Below are 21,803 nucleotides of genomic sequence, written 5' to 3'. Positions count from 1 at the left end.
ACAACTGTATGTAATTGGAATGTAAAGATCTCGGTAAAACCTTTTTGGATTCTGCAGATTCCTCATTTAAACTTAAAGTTATAGTCCGGTCAAAAATCACCCTCATCATGGTATAAGAACGTACCCTAATAAATTGCATCCGTAGGTCCTATTTATATTGGTAATAACATTTCTTGATGTTGCATCTTGCAAAACTTGGCATTTTACGAGAAAATTATACCCAATTTATGGAAGCCCCTTTATATCACGTATTAATTTGATTGTTATACTTGCCACATTTACATACAGTTGTTAAGAGGGTAGGCCTATATAATGACTGTAGGCATTGGTTATTGTCGCTTAAAGTTGAGACTGTTTGTATCGTTATTAAATACCTTGTTATTGTATGCTTATCCATAATATAATTATATTTTGCATTTGTATAGGTAGCTCTTCCCAAAACAGCAGCTCTCGAGATAATATCCCAAGAATAGAGAAGATAAAATCCAGAGTCAGTCAACACACCCCAGCAGAAGAAGAGAGTTATCTAGCATGTTAAGCACGACTACACGTATGTCTTATTATGTAATCCAATACAATGTTGTCTTACTAAGTTAATGCAATATTAGGAAAAAATAACAGATACTGATTAGAAATACTGCTGAACAAAATTTCAATGTGTAAACAGTAACAATAGACATTTACAAGAAACTAGAATTAGATCAACAAATCGTTGTAACTTCTATTGTATGTACCATAGTTTTCCAGAATTACTACTGTATTTGAAAATTCTATAAAAACGACTTTATCGGAAATTCTTAGTTAATTTTTGTATGTAATATATTTATTTATTGTTTTAGAATAATATCGGTAATGATAATTGTTACTACTTCTACTGCGAAGTAGCTTTGGGTTAGAGTAGGGCAAATATCTGACCAATATAGTAAATGTTCAGTTATATACAAGCATTGTGCATTGCTGAAAAAGAAGAAAGAATGTGTTTATAAATGTAGTTATGTTTGTTCTCATTATATCGTATTGGAAGCTGGACTTTTGTCAGAAAAAGTGTGAATACAGATGTGGAAACTGGACGAATTTGAACACAGTATGACTACCTTTACATTACCTTACATTACAAAAAAGACTTTCATTAAATTGCCTTTACTTTTTCATATTCAATAGTGGAGGATCATCTTTCCAACGATGGAACCCATGTTCTACCTTACACATTTTTTGTATGTAATTTTGGGTTGTTTTTTTTTTGTATTTTATATAGTTTATTATTTTTATGTTAAAATATGCAGACTTGTACGTGTGCCACCGAAATCCCCAAAAAAGTGTGCCACCTATCTAATGGTGTACATCCAAATAAATAAGTAAATAAATAAAATACAATAAAGCATCATTAGTACACATGACTGGTTACTAACAGAGGGTTGCTTTAAAATATCATAGTATATTCAAGCAATGTTCATTCAGTCATCAATGTAGAAAGAATACATATAGTTTGTCTCTCACTTTATTCCCAATATGAGATCTTGGTTATTAAAGTCGTTATTTCTTTTGTTTAAAGCAACGATGATATTTGGTATGTTATTTTATGTTATTTTAGCTTTAATGTGGTGAATATAACACACATTAATTCATTAACTGGAATTATTGATATTGAATTGAAAAAAAACAAACATGAAATGGACAAATTGTTAGATATAAGATTACAAAAAAAGGTTTGTTGGAAAATAATACGGTAGTTTTCAGCTGGAAATTGGAATAATTGGGAGTCACGAGCTGACACTGACCACCTGACCTAGTAGGTTGGTAAATCTCAACAAGCTCAGACTATATCTGTATAGCTAGCCGTGAATTCACGGGTAGGCTATAGGTGGAAATAATAGCCAATAAAGTGGTGGGTATATAGTTGCATTGAACCAAAAATAGATAATTAACTATGGTGCCGTGGTATTTATAAATAATATGTATGTTTGATTACTGATTGTTCCCTTGTCCCAATAGTTCCTGCCCCAGGACCTTCTTGTCCATGCCGTACTGCAAGAACTTGCGAATGCAACGTCTGTGAGCCGGGGTTTTCAGGACCAACCTGTGATGTTGATGGTAATATTATTCAGAATATTTCAAATATAAATTAACTATACTTATTGACGGCATAAACAAGTATATAAACAATATAATAATAAATAAATTGCATTTAAATTGAATTCTAATTTTTGTTTGAAAAATTACCTTAACCACTAACCCCTTTAAAATTACATGTGGGGGGTAGCATTAATTTATCATCTACAGTTTTGTTAATATTTCTTTATAACATAAAAAGACTGTACAATTTTACAGTAGAGCCTACTTTACTGCACTGACAAAAACTAATACAAATTTAGTAGAATGTTATAAACTGTAATCGGAACCCTGGAAGTTGTAATCGAGGACCAGCAAATATAATACACGTGTGACAAAGATGCCATGTCAGATGACGTTAACAATTATAATTTTGTTTTGTTTTGCTATTTTTTTATTTTAGTCTGTAGTCCGAATCCTTGTTATAATTCTGGACGTTGTATTCGAGGTTTGGGCAGCAGTGGATACACATGTGACTGTCGGCATGAATATACAGGAACTAGATGCCAAAACGACGGTAAGAAGTTTTATTTTGTAATTTATAATATAATAATTATCGTAAAACGTTTTTTAGAACTTTTTACCATTATTTACACTCTTAATTACTATACTTTTTACAAATTTAAATGTATTTTCAGTCGTTGTCACTATTATTTAAAATTTAGTCTGTAATCCGAATCCCTGTTATAATTCTGGACGTTGTATTCGAGGTCCGGGCAGTGGATACACATGTGGCTGTCGGGATGGATATTCAGAAACTAGATGCCAAACCGACGGTAACTTGTTTATTTTGTAATTTATAATATAATTGTTAAACGTTGTTGCTAGAACTTTTTATCTTATTTGCATTCTCAATTATTATAAGTGTAAAATTTGAATTATATAGCATGTAATCTGAATCCTTGTAATTCTGAAATGTGTATTCGAGGTCCATAAAGTGAATATACGTGTGACTGCACAGATGGATATTCAGGATCGAGTTGATTTCTATTGGCACGTCGTTATAGAGTAGATACAATCTTTGATTAAGGCTGGTCCCACCATCTCATGTTATAAATCAGGAAATTGTAGTCAAAGACGGTAAAGCAGTATGAGCTGTATCCAGTAATTAAATAGTAAACTAGAGGGTACTCCGAGAGTACAAACCTCCGCCTACTGTAAAATTCCCCTACATGAAATGCCCCCTGAATATTTTTTTTTTACATTTTTTTTTATTAGTTCTAAGTGTAAATATGTTAACTGCACACTACGAAGTTGTGGATGACAGTGTGGTGTAATGGTTATGTATCCAGCCTCTCACAGTTGAGATCGCTGGTTCAAGTCCCACTGAGGGGTTTTTTTTAAATTATTTTTTTTAAATTTCTTTTTTTTTTTGTGAACCTTGATCTTTGACCCTGACCCTTCAAAATTTAACCACAATTATATGATGTGTCATTGATCATTGTGGCTAAGTTTGGTGAGAATCGGATCAAAACTGTGGTCTATAGGCAGTAAAATAGTTTTTTGTTAGTTGTGACCTTGACCTATGACCTTTCCCCCTCAAATTCGAACTCGTCCGAGCTTTTTGGGCATAGATCATTGTGTCCAAATTTGGTTAGAATCGGATAAAAACTGTGGCCTCCAGGCTGTTCACAGACACACACACAAACACACCCACACACACACACACACACAAACAAACACACACACAAACATACAGGGGTGAAAACATAACCTCCTTGGCGGAGGTAATAATATTGTTCTTCCACATGTCTACGAAAGCCTATAAGTGCCATTTTAAGTATGTTTTAATGTGTATAATCCGTTCAAACGCCGGTTTACTAATTCGTTTGAACAACGGAATGTAATGGCTTTCGTACATTTGCAATGTTGTAGAGTTATATGGTACTGCACTTACAGTAGGGGAACGGATAAACGGATTGGAACATGTTCTTAACTAATTGTACATACTATCTGCAATCACTGTATTATAGTATTGTCAACCGTTATTATTATAATTATTTAGCCTTTAGTCCGAATCATCCTTGTTATAATTCTGGAAGTTGTATTCGAGGTCCGGGCAGTGGATACACATGTGACGACGGTAAGAAGTTTGATTTGTGTATTATATTATTTTGAATGGTATTGGCAGGTGTTGTTATAATACAATTATTATTTTGTTTGATATAACCTGTAATCCAAATCTTTGTTATAATGAAATTTGTAGTAAGATCAAAAAGCAGTGGACCGTCGTGCATAATATGTCTAGATAAATATATTCATGGACTTAGCCGTCAAGACGATGGTGACGTATGAGTCTGTAATACACAGAATAATATTATACAATATAGCCTTTGTCAACTTGTTTAAAGTTCCCTTCATCAACTATGTTATAAAGAGTAGAGTATATCAATACAAATTTGTTGTTAACTTATAAATACCCCACGGAGCTTTTTACAACGTATCCATAACATAAAGGGTATTTATAGTATACTACTAAAATACAAAAAAAAAACACAACATCAATAAACAACAACATTGGAATTGAATAGATAGAACTCTTTCAAATACAACGGGCTAGCCTCAACAGTAAGTGTTTCTTTTATTGAATTCCATTTTTAAAGAATGATAAATAATGTTTTGTGAATGTTAAACAGTCCGGTACTCAACTCTAACATCACTATTCGATAAACACGCATGTGAATGAACATGGTAAAACATTGCGATTAAGTAAAAACAGGATGACTCGTTTAGTAAATGCTGTAATATTAAAATAATATTTAATACCAACTTCTACGTAGTCTTTTTCTAGATTGAGGATAACACGTGCAGTTTTCATTAAAAGGATCTGGTATTAAGAGATTTTATTAGATAGTATTAGCACTATATGCCTAGTCATGTACTTTCGTCAAAATACCATCCGATAATCTTAATCATTAAACTAATTTAACAGTAACTTATAGGCCTTATCTCTCTTCTAGCTTGTGTACCAAGTCCATGCTTAAATTCTGGAACGTGCGTTCGATCGGGTTCTGGAAGTCAGTATACGTGTGACTGTGGAGTCGGTTATTCTGGAGAAAATTGCGAAATTGATGGTATTTTATTTATATTTTATTTATTCCTTAAGTTACACAATAAAAACAAGTTACAAAATAAAAACAAGTTACAAATCATGAATCAAGCTTACCTTTGCAACCATAGTAATGATAGAGTAAAACTGGATATGAATAATATCAGATGAAAAATTAATAGTAGTAGTATTAATAGTAGTATTAATATTAATATATTCTAAAGTATTGTTTTTAATCTTAAATTGTATTAATTATTTAGCAGAAAGAATTTTTAATTGATTTATTTTCTTATTTGAAGCATGCGTTCCAAATCCATGTTTAAATGTTGGTACCTGTGATCGAATTCCAGTGAGTGAATATCGTTGTAATTGTGATATTGGTTATTCTGGAGAAACTTTCGAACATGATGGTATTGTTTACTACATTTTATTGACCAAAGTAGAATACTTTAGGCTTAAATATACCTGTCTTGTTACACAATGAACACATTCAGTAACACAATTCTATAATAATTTCATATCAGCAATATGAGTAAAGCATTGAGTTCACATTTGCATCTGGCACTTTGGGCCAATGGGAATCGTTTCAAACAACGTTACCAATTCAACCTAAAATTCACGTAGACAGCAACAAATGACAAATCATTTGGGAACGATTTCATTTTAATTAATTCGTATAGTACTACAGTACTACCAATGACCATTACGAACCGCCTGTTTCAAATAGCAAAAAGAACTGAACTGCCACACGCTACGCCGTGCAATTACAGTTTTGTTCTATAGTAATTTAGATAAAGGTGTTCAACATTAAGCAAAGAATTAATGAAAAAACAATGCAAATCACAATGAACAATTCTTTTGAACAGGAATCTTGCCACTACATGTATCTAAAATTATGAACAATGTGAGTGGTATTAGGAGCGTTTAAGCAGTACTGTAGTGTTTCAAATTAAAAACTCTAAAACCGGTTAAATTTTTTGTATAGTTTGGATTGTTGTTGTTTATTGTTGTACAATATCTGTGTTGATTTAATAAGTAAGCTCTGTTCTTTTAATAGCATGTGCTTCAAACCCATGTACCAATAATGGTACATGTATTCGGGGTCCTGGTAGTGGCTTTAATTGCAGATGTAGTATTGGTTTTTCAGGAGAAATGTGCCAACATGATGGTAAGTACCTACGAGAAGAAAATCAATTAAAATTGATTATTGGAATTTGTTGAACGTTAACTTATAATTTTAAGTCAAACAATTTCTATAAGACAGTGGAACCGTAATTACGTAGCCATAACATCGGCAAGAGTTCCATGCTCCATAGTTCTGGTGGTAGAATGAGTCTATATACTGTTACAATAGGTCCAGTGCATGTGCAGAACCTAGTACATCTTTCGAGACGAGTAGGGGGTTACCACACGCAGCCACTGATCATAACTGGGACCTCGGAGAGAACAGTCTTTGACTGAAGAGGCTACCCAGTATAAAATAATAATAGATCATACAAAAATGAAATTCCAATAATGAATGAAGAAACATAATGTCTGTAGTAACATTGTTGTTGTGTCTCCAATTTTCTTCAGCATGTAAGCCTAACCCATGTCTTAATTTTGGAGTATGCGCTAGAGGTCCAGGTAGTCGGTATACAGTACTTGTTTTTGTGGAGTTGGTTATTTTGGAACAATGTGTCAAGATGATGGTAAACTGCAATACGTTTTAAAATATGATAATGTATATAATATGTAATATGGTATAACTCCGTATAAAGACGTTCTCTTAAACTCATGCAGCTACCTTAGTTTACCTTTACTGTCCCAATCATGTAGTTATGGTATGACATTCCACTTGAAGTGGCAACCACGTGAGTTAGTGGATGTAGAAAATATTAAAGTTAATTTTGCTTACGATGTTGATTTTCTAATTAAAAATACAGACTATAGTACATTTTGATGAGAACCTTTTACTAAGGTTTCGGCCTATAATGTTGCTATAATGAGTTTGTATACGAAACGCGTAGAATCACGAAATAGTGCTGTGTTTTTCCCTTTAGTTTGCGCCAACAACACGTGTCAGAAAGGGTCAACGTGTATCAGGGGCCAAATTAGTTCGTCATGCGCCTGTCAAATTGGATATGTAGGTGATTATTGTGAGATGTACGGTAAGTTCAAATTTATTAACAGTTGATGATAATGTACACCTGAAAAGTATGAAAATTTTACTACAATTCTCAAAAATTACATAAAAAAAGTGCCCCGTATTGTCATTTAAACGGTAACAGGTTATTGAAACATTATTTCCATTTTTATTTGTTATTGTTCCACATAAAGTAAGAAAAAACTAAAGATCATACTAAAAATCTTGGTAAGTCTTTGTTTATGCGTGGAATCTCAAGTAAGCCAAAGAGGGCTTTAATGCTGAGTTTCCAAAGACATTACATTGTACATGGTAAAACATAAAATTACTTTCTATTATTATTACTTCCCGTGAATTCTAATGCCAATAGCAGAGCATTTGATGTAGGCCCTATATATATATATATATATAGTTGTGAGATTGAATAGTAATTGAAACATAATTACTGAATATTTTAGCATCTGCAAGTGATCCCTGTTATAATTCAGGAACATGTGTTCCAGTGGCATACGGCTACGTTTGTGAGTGTGTCACGGGATTTTCTGGAAATCAGTGCACCATAGATGGTAAACTTTCATCACAATAATATTATTATTAGAATAGTATAGTATTGATCATAATTAAATGAAAAAGATAGAATCACCTAATTGAAGTTCAATAATAGCTTGTTAAGAAATGAGGAATATGTTAAAATAGTTAAAAAAGAAATCCAAACAATTACAGAACTATATGCTGCGTCGCCATACAAAAGAGACACAATTAAAGATATCCCAGTCTCAGATTTGTCCCTTTCTATTAATGATGCATTATTTTTTGAAATGTTGCTCTTAGGAATAAGAGGCAAAACAATTTCGTTCTCCTCAAGGTTAAAAAAAGAAAATGAAAAGCGAGAAAAAGAATTAGAAGATAAAATTAATGTAATTGAAAGAAAGATGGATGAACTTCAAATTGGTCCAGAAATGGACAACAATATTGAAGAGCTAAATTCCATAAAGATTGAATTACAACAATTACGTATGGTTAAAATTGAAGGGATCATGCTGAGATCGCGAGCTCAGTTGGTGGAACAAGGGGAAAAACCATCTTCTTTCTTCCTTAATTTGGAGAAAAAAAAGATTGTAAATAAAAGTTTGAATAAAATTAGGAGGGAAATGTGTCAGGATATAACTGATAATAAACAAATTATAAAGAATGTAGAAAGTTATTATAACAAATTGTACAAAAACAAAGACGTTAAAATTGATCTTGTAACTATGAAAACAATATTTGAAAAAAATAGTATGACAAAATTATCACAAAAACAAAAGGAGGAAATTGAAGGGCCATTAACAATTGATGAAATATTACAAGTTCTTAAAAATATGAAAAACAATAAAAGTCCCGGACAAGATGGTTTCTCCGCCGAATTCTTTAAATTTTTCTGGATTAATATTAGTGGTTATTTAGTTAGAATGCTCGATTGGGTGTATAAGAACGGAAAACTATCTCAATCTCAACAAATTGGAATCATAACGCTTATACCTAAACCGAATAAACCAAGGGACCTTCTAAAAAATTGGCGACCTATATCACTATTAAGCATCACCTATAAGTTAGCGTCTGGATGTATAGCTAATCGAATAAAGAATGTATTAAGTCATATTATAAGTAGAGAGCAAAACGGTTTTATGCCAGATAGATTTATTGGCGAAAATATTAGACTAATGAATGACATTATATGTCTTAGTGAACAGTTAAAGATTCCCGGTATGCTATTATTAATTGACTTCGAAAAAGCCTTCGACTCTGTTTCACATATATTCATTGATAGAGCCATGGAAATGTTTAACTTTGGCGAGTCTATTAGAAGGTGGATTACAATTTTTTATTCGGAAATGTATTCCTCAGTTAATGTTAACGGTGCTATGTCAAATCGTTTTAAAATTGAAAGAGGCTGTAGACAAGGAGACCCTCTTTCTCCATATATTTTTATAATTTGTGCAGAAATATTGAATAATTTAATAAAGCAAAACAAACTAATTAAGGGAGTTAAAATTAGAGATAAGGAATATACAATATCTCAATATGCAGACGACACTACCATTATACTTGATGGGTCTGAAGCATCACTGCATGCAACACTCGATACACTGGATACATACGAGAGTATTTCCGGTTTAAGAATAAATGAAGAAAAAACAAAAGTTGTATGGATAGGTAGTAAGAGAGGTAGCAATGTAAGGTTAAAAACAAGAAAAAAGATAAACTGGATAGGCAATGCCATATTTTCAATTTTAGGTATTGACTTTTCATTAGATGCAGTTCAAATGATTAATGTAAACTATGAAAGAGTGTTTTTAACGATAGAGCGTATGATAAACCAATGGTCTAAAAGAAACTTGACAGTAATTGGTAAAATAACTATTATTAAATCACTCTTGTTACCAAAACTCATTCATATGATCATGTCCTTACCGAACCCATCAAATGAATACGTAGTACGTCTTAATAATTTATTTTTTCGTTTTATTTGGCAAAACAAACCTGATAAAATAAACCGGCATCAGATGAAAAGTGATTACTTACATGGTGGATTAAGAATGGTAGATTTGAACTTTTTTTTTATGTCATTAAAAATAACTTGGTTGCGTAGAATAAATCCGAAGACAACCCAATATTTAAGCTATTTAAGTACATAACAAATTTGTCTAACTCTATGCAACTTGAAACGAATTGTAAACGTCTGTCCAGCATTAGAGATAATGTTAAAATTCTCTTCTGGAAAGAGGTAATAGATGCATGGAGTAATTTTATTTCTATTCATTATCCAAAGTCTGTTGACGAGCTATTACGAATGCAAATTTGGAATAATGAAGTAATAAGAATAGGCAACGAATGTATAAGATATGGAAATTGGGAAAAAGCAGGTATTTTGTTTGTTAATGATTTGTTTAACAGCAATGGGCAATTTATGAATAAAAAAGAAGTCGAAGATACCTATGGTATTAAGATAAATTATATAAAATTAATAGGATTAAAAAGGCTTCTTAGGGAAAAATTTAACAATTTAATGATATGTGAAATTAAAAAAACAGTTTTGCCAGATATTCCATTTCACATAAAAGTACTCTTTCAACAAAGAAAGGGATGTCGTATTTTTTATGATGTTTTAAATAACTCAATGTTTAAATCATGGAAAGCACAAAAGAAATGGGCAGAAAATAAATTTGTATTCAATAACGAACAATGGAAAACAATCTACCTAGCTCCACATACGTGTACAATGAATATTGCTTTAATATATTTTCAATATAAAATTGTAAATAGAATAATTGCAACAAATGAACAATTATTTAAAATGAATATAAAAGAAACTTCAATGTGCTCATTTGGAGATGGTAAAATTGAAACCATTCAGCATTTGTTCTGTAATTTTCCAATAGTAAAAAGGATATGGAACCTCCTCCAGGAAAAAATTTCAGAAAAAACTGGAGTGCAATTTATTTTTAGTAAAGAGAGCATAATTTTCGGATACCAAGATGCGCATCAGTTTTTTAATTTAAAAGCCATTAATGCAATTATTCTAATTGTAAAATCATTTATTTATAAATGTAAACTAGTTAAATGTAAGCCAACTATCAGAATGGTTATGAACGAGTTAAAAAGGTTTTATGAAACAGAAAAATTTATTTATCATCAGAATTTTGAGGACAGTATTTTTAATAGAAAATGGATAAAATTAGAAGAATTTATAAATCAAATATAAAATGGTTTATAGAGTAGAATAATTTTTATGAACCTTTATTTAATTTGTTAGATGGATATCTTTGTTGTTTTTGTTTGTTGCTTTTTATTTTAATTTTTTATTTGATTATGTTTTTCCTTTGTAATGTATTATATGATGAAATAAAAAAAAAAAAAAAAAAATAATTAAATGATTATACAATAAGGTGATTATGGGTTGTACTACTCATTATTATCTTACATAAAGATAATACATGGAAACATAATAATTTGTATTTTATTAATACTGTATTTCTTAGTTTGTGCCAACGTATCATGCTCTAACAATGGTGCATGTGTTCGCCAGAATAGCTCTTTCTACCAATGCACTTGTGAGGCAGGGTATTCAGGAACGCTATGTGGCGAGAAATGTAAGTAATAGAAAATGCTTAACATGTTATTTCTGTTTAAGTATAGTGTTTTCGAAAAAACTCTTTAGTTTTTCTCTGTGCCTGTGTGGCCGGCAATTTCAAGTAACGGATTTAATGCGTACACTTTAGTTCAATTGTATTCTACTTCATTTGAAGATTTAAAAACTATGATAATCACTTTTCCTATCATTGTTGTACTCGTCGTGCTGGCAGTCATCATTTACAGGTAATTGATATTTCACTTTCAGGTATTGTTTATGTACAATATACTATTAATTTTACTAGAGTAATATTTTAATATACTAATTTATATTGTATCAATTGGATCAATCTGTGGCACCCATGAATGAACTATAGGCCTACTACAGTAATGAATACGTACTTGTGGCACCCTCGTGTACTTTCTAATCTTTACAGTTTTTATCGTATTGATTTTAGCTTTATTGCTTGGTAGCTTTATTGCTTGGTGGCTTTAAACAAAATTATGAAATCACTTTTCTTCTACGACAATTATAATCATGACAAGCTACAAACACATTTTATATAGGTCGTATGTTTACATGAAGAACAAACGAATGAACGATATGCCTACTACAGGAATGAATATGGCTACTTATGAAAATGTTGCTATTTCAACTATTAGTAATGTTGCAGCGCTACCACCACTGTCCAAGTCTGGAAAGAGGGTTAGTCCTGAATATCAAGATCTTCACATTCATTTATCAGTGGAACAAACATATACTGATTTGAAACCGTTGAGTAAATAATTGAATATAGATTATACTTCCTGGGATACCCATGTATATCTACCACGTTTGTAATTCCTAATGTAATTTATATATACCATTTTAATTACTTTTTTAAAGTAATCTGAGGTCTCTTTCATACAAACCTTCCTGGTTTCCTGAGACTCTATGTCATCATTTTCCATTTTTCTAAACACTGTACATATTATGATTTGATGAATAAACGTATTCGTATTGTATTGTAATCAATGACCCAATCATCCCAACCCATCCCATTTTCTTAGGAGCGGCAGACGCTTCCGATTAATCACCTCCCGCATAAATGGATTCCGTAATAGTTTTTATCCATGTTCCATTAGAGCACCGAATGATGTGTCAAGGATGTTGTAATTTGTTTGTATTGTATTGTGCCGTAGTCTCAGATCAACACGATTACTATGTATTTTATGAAAATTATATAATAAACAGAATTGAGTTTAATACAAACTCGATAGCAATTGCGGAGTTTGAATTTGGTGTGTGGTTGATATTACTTACTGTATTACCCAGTATATTGTAATATTTGACACTATGTTAATGGACCAAAACTGGTACCGGTAGGCCTACTGTACAGAAAATTATAATTCTGGTCATCATATTTCTTATTATTAAAACTTGTGTTTGTTTGTACGTTGCATATTATTTAGAATACTGTATACATATGCCTAAATACCGATAATACTTATATACAATCATTATTTACTTTCACGTTTGTAACTGTATGCTGTAACTTATTGTTTGTCAAGTTTCGTTTTTGTGGCAATGTGCTTTATTATGTTTTCTTTTTTGTGGCGTAAACACCACTTTATTCACATTAATGTCATCTGTCTCACTCACTTTGTTTTCCATATTACCTCCTTTTTTTCATTAACTGCATCTTTGCCCTTTTTGTTTAAATTTTTATCTTTATAAATGATCATTGTGATGTTGGTTATTCCGGTCTGAATTGCGTAATTGATGGTAATTACATTACTATAGTTAATTTTGAAGTCACAATAACAAAAAATCATGTAATTTCATCATCATGGTTGTTTTAACAACAGAGAAAGCTGGATACGAATGATATCAATTGAAAATATAGTGATTATTGATTTGTTATCCTTTTATTTTACGTGTTTTAGTAGTAGAACTATGAAGCTATCTAATTTTATAGCTCCATGGTAGAACAAAATAATAAGGCATTACTTTTTTCGTCTTGTAATCGTGTGTTCCCAATCCGTGTTTACATTTTCGTAATTGTGATCGAGGTCCAGGTAGTGAATACCGTTGCGACTGGCTATTCTGGAGGAATATGCGAGCATGATGGATAACAAGATATTGTTCTCTGCAGCATATAATGGTGTTTCAAAATATTTTTTTTTTTTTCTTCAAAATATTGGCCTAGAGACTTCGTTACACACATATTCCAACAATATTATATTGTTATTGTTATAATATTCAGTTTAGTCTAGGTTATCTCATTTATTCCCTAATTCAGTGGTATAGGGAGCATCTTGTAGGCCTACAGATCCCGATGACGTGTGTGATCAGAGATCTGATGGTAATTATGCTCATCCGACCAACTGTTCTGTCTATGTGGCCTGTGTAAATGGAGGTAGTACAGTTCAGCCACGTCCTAGTGGATTGGCCTACGACGAGACTTCTGATCAGTGTCTTCAACCAGAAAACGTACGTACCTGGCTGTGCTAACATTAGTTCCACACCAGCAGATGGTAATTACATTATAAACAATTATGCATGTACGATAATAATGGTGTTACATGTAATAATTGTTACAACATTCTGAGGGTTTATGTTTGTTATTTTTGTATTTGGTAGATAGCATTTTTGTGTTTATATGAAATGTAATTATCAAATAAATGAACGAATCGTTTTTATTTGCGTAACTTAGTAACCGAAGGATCACCAATAACCTCTGACACAGCATTAACCAAACAACGGAAAGTTCAGACCCAATGGATCAACACCAAGTTTAGATTAATTTGATGAATTGCCAGTTTACATATTTGATGAATAAACGTATTCGTATTGTATTGTAATCAATGACCCAATCATCCCAACCCATCCCCTGTTCTTAGGAGCGGCAGACGCTTCCGATTAATCACCTCCCGCATAAATGGATTCCGTAATAGCTTTTATCCATGTTCCATTAGAGCACCGAATGATGTGTCATGGATGTTCAAGATTCAAGATTCAAGAAATTTTATTTGTCCATAAAAATGGAAATTCACTTTGCTTGGTAGATTAAAACAACAGTATTGCAACAATTTAAAAACGTGCAGTATTATAACAGATTAAAAATACAAGATAAAAAGTTAAAAATACTGTTAAAACTATTAAAAATTGCATTAACGTCTTACATTAGAATAAAAAATATGAATGCTATTTACAACGAAGGATTTTCTAGTTCTACAAAGATTTGCTCTTGGAGGTCGTAGCCTAATGCCTGATCTATTTAAGTTATAACAGTAATGTAACGGATGAGTGGGGTCTTTCATAATATTGTTTACTTTTTTTAGAATACTCTTTTCATAGATAAATGAACAAGGCGTTAGATCAGCTTTAATAATACGTTGTGCAATTTTACGTGGTCTCTCAATATTTTTCTTATCATTTTCAGTAAAGTTACCATAAAAACATCCAATGCTATAAGATAAAATACTTTGAATAATACTTTGATAAAATAGAATTAAAATAGTGTTATCAACTCTAATTTGCTTGAGTTTTCTGAGAAAGTAGAGCCTTTGAGATGCCTTCTTGGAAATCATGAGAGAGTTTGACTCCCATTTTAATTTGTTGTCAATTATAGTACCTAAGTATTTGTATTGGGTTACTCTTTCAACTCGGTTTCTTTAATAGTTATTACATTATGTTCAACTGCGGTTTTACGAAAATCTATTATCATCTCTTTGGTTTTAGTAATATTAAGTATTAAGTTCATATCTTCACACCAATTAACAAATCTTCCAACTTCATTAACAAATTCATTTACATTATGCTTACTATCGCAAAGAAAACCACTAATTACAGTATCGTCAGCGTATTTTACAATATTGCAATCTTTACTTAAAATATTAAAACTACTAGAATAAAAAGAGAACAAAATTGGGGAGATAACACATCCTTGAGGAGCTCCAACACTGGTAGATTCTTTGTTGGATAGGATACCATTTGTTTGTATTGTATTGTGCCGTAGTCTCAGATCAACACGATTTCTATGTATTTTATGAAAATTATATAATAAACAGAATTGAGTTTAATACAAACTCGATAGCAATTGTGGAGTTTGAATTTGGTGTGTGGTTGATATTACTTACTGTATTACCCAGTATATTGTAATATTTGACACTATGTTAATGAACCAAAACTGGTACCGGTAGGCCTACTGTACAGAAAATTATAATTCTGGTTATCATATTTCTTATTATTAAAACTTTTGTTGTTGTTTGTACGTTGCATATTATTTAGAATACTGTATACATATGCCTAAATACCGATAATACTTATATATACAATCATTATTTACTTTCATGTTTGTAACTGAATGCTGTAACTTATTGTTTGTCATGTTTCGTTTTGGTGGCAACATGCTTTACAAGATACAAGATACAAGATAACTGTATTGTCAAAATTGTTAACAATTTCGAGATATGTTTTGTACCTGAGTAGAATAAATAATACGATGTGATAACTATATAAATAAATAAAAATGATACAAGTGACTATCTTGAAAAGTTTTTGTTAAATAAATTGCATGCTATGTACATTGGTGAAAATCTGCCTTTATTATGTTTTCTCTTTTGTGGCGTAAACACCACTTTATTCACATTAATGTCATCTGTCTCACTCACTTTGGTTTGCATATTACCTCCCTTTTTTCATTAATTTTCCTATATTTTGCTATACTTACACTTTCCAAAGAAGTTTAAGACATGAAAACAAAAACGATATGCCTAAATAACTGCATCTTTACCCTTTTTGTTTTAAGTTTTATAACATCCTTATAAATGATCATTATCATAATATTATATATTATTTTTACACAGAAAGAATTGTTGTGAATTTTCCATAGGCTAGGCTTTATTATTAAGGCATCCATTTGGCATCGTGCTGTCAATTGTGTTTGTATATAAATAAATTTAAATGCTGTTATTTACGATACTGTTTGTTGTATACGTCCAACATTATATTTCTATCTATTATTAAATAATAGTATTGGTATTACCTACTTTAAAATTATAATGTACAGTATATAATGAGAGTACTAGCGTACTATACTGTATATTCCCTGTACAGTTAGACATAATGATGAGGTATAATGAAAGAACTGAACCAGTGGCAAGTATCTTAAAATACAGTAGTATTACTGTAGTTGATATTGGGTTATGCAACTTTTTTATTTCTTTTTCAAACTGATTATTCAGAATTTCTTTTACTCTAGTAGCTAGATCAACTTTCGTATGCACTTTGAGGTCCAGAGAATTTGACTTAAGAAATTGGTTTAGGGTGGTCAAACAATCAATTTTGGCTTGGTTACACATTTTGAAATTGTGGCGAAAGGTCAAAAGGTCAGGGTGAAACGTTATAACACCAAACACCAATAGGTCCTTAAATCTCAACAACCACTGGTCACAGAAAGGTAATTTTGGTCTCAAATTGATCAGAAGGTATATATTTATATGCAGTCTAATTTTAGTCAAAAATGACCGGAAATGCTATTTCTGACCTTTGACCCACTACACAGGGCATGTATGTATCTCCGTAAGTTCTGGTCGTAGACACTTGAATTGGGTCTTCAATTGTTCGCAATATACATTTTGTTATTTGTTGCACATTTTGAAAAATGTTACAAAAGGTCAAAGGGTCAGGGTCAAGGGTTATATGAACAAACACAAATAGGTACTTGTATCTTGGCAACCAGTGGTTGCAGCAAGTCAATTTTAGTCGACTGCAATATTGGCTATTCTGGAGGAATATGCGAGCATGATGGATAACAAGATATTGTTATCTACAGCATATAATGGTGTTTCAAAATATTGGCATAGAGACTCCGTTACACACATATTCCAACAATATTATATTGTTATTGTTATAATATTCAGCTTAGTCTAGGTTATCTTATTTATTCCCTAATTCAGTGGTATAGGGAGCATCTTGTAGGAAGAATGTACGCCCAACCACATACCTACTGTATATAAGTTATAATAATTAAAGAATGTCATACAACTTACCAGTTAATGAATCACAAGTTTTATTTCTATTAGCATGTGCTTCAAACCCATGTACCAATAATGGTACTTGTATTCGAGGTCCTGGTAGTAGTTTTAATTGTAGCTGTGGTATTTGTTTTTCAGGATAAATGTGCCAAGTTGATTGTAAGTACCTACTACAGCCCTAAGCAGCATAAATAGAATGAATATATTTTCATTTAAGATCTTTAGTAAACTTCATTTTTTTTTCTGCAGCGTGTGAGCCTAACCCATGCCTTAATTATGGACTATGCGCTAGAGGTCGGTACACTTGTCACTGTGAGTTGGTTATTTTGGAACAAGGTGTCAATATGATGGTAAACTGCAATCATTCTTAAAATATTTCAATAATATTTCATATCAATACAACAAGTTCTCTTGCAGTGTATTTCAGGTGCCCTGAATGTTTGTATTGTCACAATCATGTTCTATTTATGGTGCAAACCTTCCACTTTTAAATGAAGTTGTGGCAACCACATTTGGTAGAGCTTACATATTTTATTATAAGCTTTAACTTGTTTTTCGGAACTTTTTGAATATCTAAGTTAAAGATCCGAACTATTATTTTGCTGATAGAAGATATCGAGTTACCTGAACAACGAACAGTTATCGTCTATTAAAGAAATACGTATCTTGTTTTGGCGATTTACAATTATGAGTGTCCTAGTTTTATTTAAGATGTTAAAAATCGATAAGTTTAAACTAAAGTGTTTATTCTTCTAATTTCCAAAAGCTGGAATTATTACCGTCACATCTAAATCAACAAACAAGCATCTGTAAAGTAAATTTTGATGAGAACAGCTTTATTATAGTTATATTTGGATATTTACATAAAACTCACGCAATAGTGTTGTTTTTTGTTTGCTCCAACAATACGTGTCAGGAAGGGTCAACATGTATCAGAGGTGAAACTGGGTCTTCATGCGCCTGTCAAATCGGATATGTAGGTCACGATTGCGAAGTTTACGGTAAGTTGGCCTGGCATTTTCAACTAATATTCTACCCAGTAGTGTATGCAAATTGCACTCAAATAATGCAATTTAATTAGAAGGAGAAGATAGCGCCCTCTATATAGTTTATAAATTAAAGTAACTTAATCTTCCATAACAATTATTAAAATTAACATCTTTATAATTGTTATTTATAATTAATACTTTACACACACAAAAAGTTACATCCATTGCGTTTAGTTGTCAACATCATCCATATGGTTAATGCATTTTTAGCATGTGCAAGTGATCCCTGTTATAATTCAGGAACATGTGTTCCAGTGGCATACGGCTACGTTTATGAGTGTGTCACGGGATTTTCTGGAAATCAGTGCACCATAGATGGTACATTAAAATCAACCATAATATTTCGATTGTTAGGAAACTATAATATATTACCGGTATCGATTTTGTGGGATAGTTAGATAATGATGATTGTGAATATGGTGATCCGTGATGTGAATTATGATATAAAGAAGAACAACAGATTAGTTTTTATGAAATTGTGATAGTTGATTAAGGTTGTATTTCATAGTTTGTGCCACCATGTCATGCTCCAGGAATAGTGAATGTATTCGCCGGAATAGCTCTTTACCAATGCACTTGTAAGGCGGGATATTCAGGAATGCAATGTGGCGAGAAATGTATGTAATATAAATTGAACATTTTGTGAAAATTCGTAAGGCCTATCTTTGAAATAAATCTTCTCTGTGTTCCTCTGTAACCCTTCTGGTAACGACCATGTTTATTTCCATGTACCCAAAAGGGTTTGACAATTTACTACATGTATGCAGTTTACTACATTTCTAAGCAATTCTCTAAAAATCAGATTTGATTGGTGGTCACATGCTGACAACGTACTTTCATATTTTCAGATTTAAAGAACATGACTATCACCCTTCCTATCATTGTTGTACTCGTCGTGCTGGTAGTCATCGTGTTGATAACAATGTACAGGTAACATGGTTTTATTATAATCCATCTTCTCTAATGCTACAAAGTACAATATATTTATGGATTTCTTCAGGAGAAATAAACAAACAATAACAAAACTCAAAGTTGCTGGTACAACAACTGATCCTAAAATAGCTAAATGTCTTGGAGTGACAACTTTGGCAATACACAATTTCAATATAAATAAGGGTAATACATAATTATATTATATAATTAAGATAACACTAATAAACTAATAACTAGTTTATTTTAACAATATTTTTTTTTCTGCATTTCAGATTAAATGTACAATGACAATCATTTCAAAATAATTTAATTGTTACGGTATTATATATTCAAAAAGAAGAAAGATGAAAAGATAGTTAACATACGTTGGAGTAATATTGTTTGTGTGTTTAACTATTGTACAGTAAATTATTGTCCAGACTATTTAACGAATTTTAACATTAACATGTAAAAATAACAATAGGCTACTGTAAATCCCGATTGGAAAGGTTCACAGTGCTTTTTATTATTTCCTACTTTACATCAAACTACGAAAAATAGGTTAATCGTAGTCTGTATGTTTAAATATCTTTCGTGAGGATATGCATAAACATTGCCTATATTACGAAAGAAAAACATCATCAGATGAATAATGAGCCTATACACTTTAATGAATCCGGAGCATAGAGCATTTGTTTTCCTGTTTTCAATGAATAACATATCATTCGTGTAAGAAAAATGAATATTCATTGTTGTTGTACAACTCACTGGTCATACTACCAATCATATTCAGTATGCATAAAGAATTCTCTCAACTAATACATGTAGCAGTTTTTAGTAATCTAATATGTGGTCATTTATTATAAGTATTTTCTTTATAGTTACTTGTAAGCCGAAATATGTTTATGGTCAAGGTAGTATGATTTTCTGATTTTTTTTTTAATTGTATTTAAAGATGAATTGAATTTGATTAAATGTTAAGGGCGAATCTATGATTGTGGGGTTCTGAGGTCCTAACCAGGAAAAAAACCTTTCCTAAGAGCCTCTATTTTGTCCATTTGTGCACTTTCTATAATGGCAAGAGTCCCTTGGTACCCTCTAAACCGGCCTATGGATGTTATATTTTGACATCTGTAGAATGTAAATTACTTATTTAGTATCGTACCAATAATGACGATTATTTCCTAATGACTGATGGTTTACACATAATTGTCGAAACATGACCGACCGTCTTCTTGAGATGTTTGTTTGTTTGTTTTATCTTTATACTGGGTGACCTCTTCAGTCAAAGACTGATCTCCCAGAGGGCCCAGTTGGTGATCAGTGGCTGTGATGTACTAATACACCGGGGTAACCCCCTACTCGTCTCGAAAGATGTACTAGGTTCTTTAAAGTGCACACGAGCAAGTTGTGTACACTGGACCTACGGTTTATAGTCCTTATCCGAGAAGACTCGTTCTACCACCAGAACCATGGAGTGAGTGAGCCTCGAACCCCTGCCGATGTTATGGCTACGTGATTACGGTTCCACTGTCTTAACCGCTCGGCCACTCACTGAGTGATTGAATACAATCCAGCTGAGAGATGAAGAAATGCATCAGAAAATATGAAAAAATTATTAATTCATAATACGAGCATTGGTAATAATGATGTGGTAATCTAATTTTATTTATTTTACTATTTATTTCATTATTTTAGTTTTCACGTTTGAAACCTCTTACCTCTTATGTTACAGCTATATGCATTATTATACATTTGGTGTATGTACACTGAAACAAATAAATAAAGAAAACGTGAAGATCTTTCACTTGTTTGTTGTAGTCTTTTAAAATACACAGTCTTTGCAGATGTTAATGACCTATTAGTCCAGGAGCATTAGGGTTTGTCTCGGACATTTCTGGTAACAAGCTAATTTTTTTCAGGAAAGGTCCAGAACTATGATTGGAACATCATAGTAAAAGTCCCGAAAAATCCTCCTTGTGCTCTCCGAGAAATCCAAGATGGCGTCCAAAATGGCTGCCATTTTAGCATTGATTTTGGTGTTAAATAGTTCACAGTATATTGATTCCTATTTGCTCTAACAGAAAATTTTGTCAAAAAATGGCCACTACTACAGTTTCTGGTAGTTTGACCTTTGACCTGGTCTTATCATATCTCGGTAATGGCTTGTCATAGAGAATTGAGATTAGGCCCAAATTGTTCAGAACATGCATATTTATATTTGGTGTAATAAAATATTTTATCTCAAAATGACTGGAAGTGAGGTTATTGACCTCTTATTGACCTATTCAAATATCTTTTACCGTATCTCAGGAAATATTTGTCGTAGGCCGTAACTTTTGGTGTCAAATTGTTTGGAACATATACATTTCTATTTAGTCTAATACAACAGTTTCCCCTAAAATGCTCGGAAGTAAGTTAATTT

The 21,803-nt window shown here is 31.8% G+C and overlaps 1 long non-coding RNA gene across 1 annotated transcript; it reads left to right on the top strand.

Moving 5' to 3' along the window:
* The first annotated feature begins 18,357 nt into the window (after positions 1 to 18,357).
* Positions 18,358 to 19,772, top strand: LOC140056931 (uncharacterized). Its single transcript, XR_011846846.1, has 4 exons — positions 18,358 to 18,418; positions 18,975 to 19,083; positions 19,315 to 19,396; positions 19,672 to 19,772. It is a non-coding gene; the product is annotated as an uncharacterized lncRNA (long non-coding RNA).
* The last annotated feature ends 2,031 nt before the right edge of the window (positions 19,773 to 21,803 follow it).

The sequence above is a fragment of the Antedon mediterranea genome, chromosome 8 (assembly GCF_964355755.1).
Source record: "Antedon mediterranea chromosome 8, ecAntMedi1.1, whole genome shotgun sequence".
Classification (NCBI taxonomy): Eukaryota; Metazoa; Echinodermata; class Crinoidea; order Comatulida; family Antedonidae; genus Antedon; species Antedon mediterranea.
Note: the sequence above shows the minus strand (reverse complement) of the source record. Positions and strands in the feature narration are given on the sequence as shown.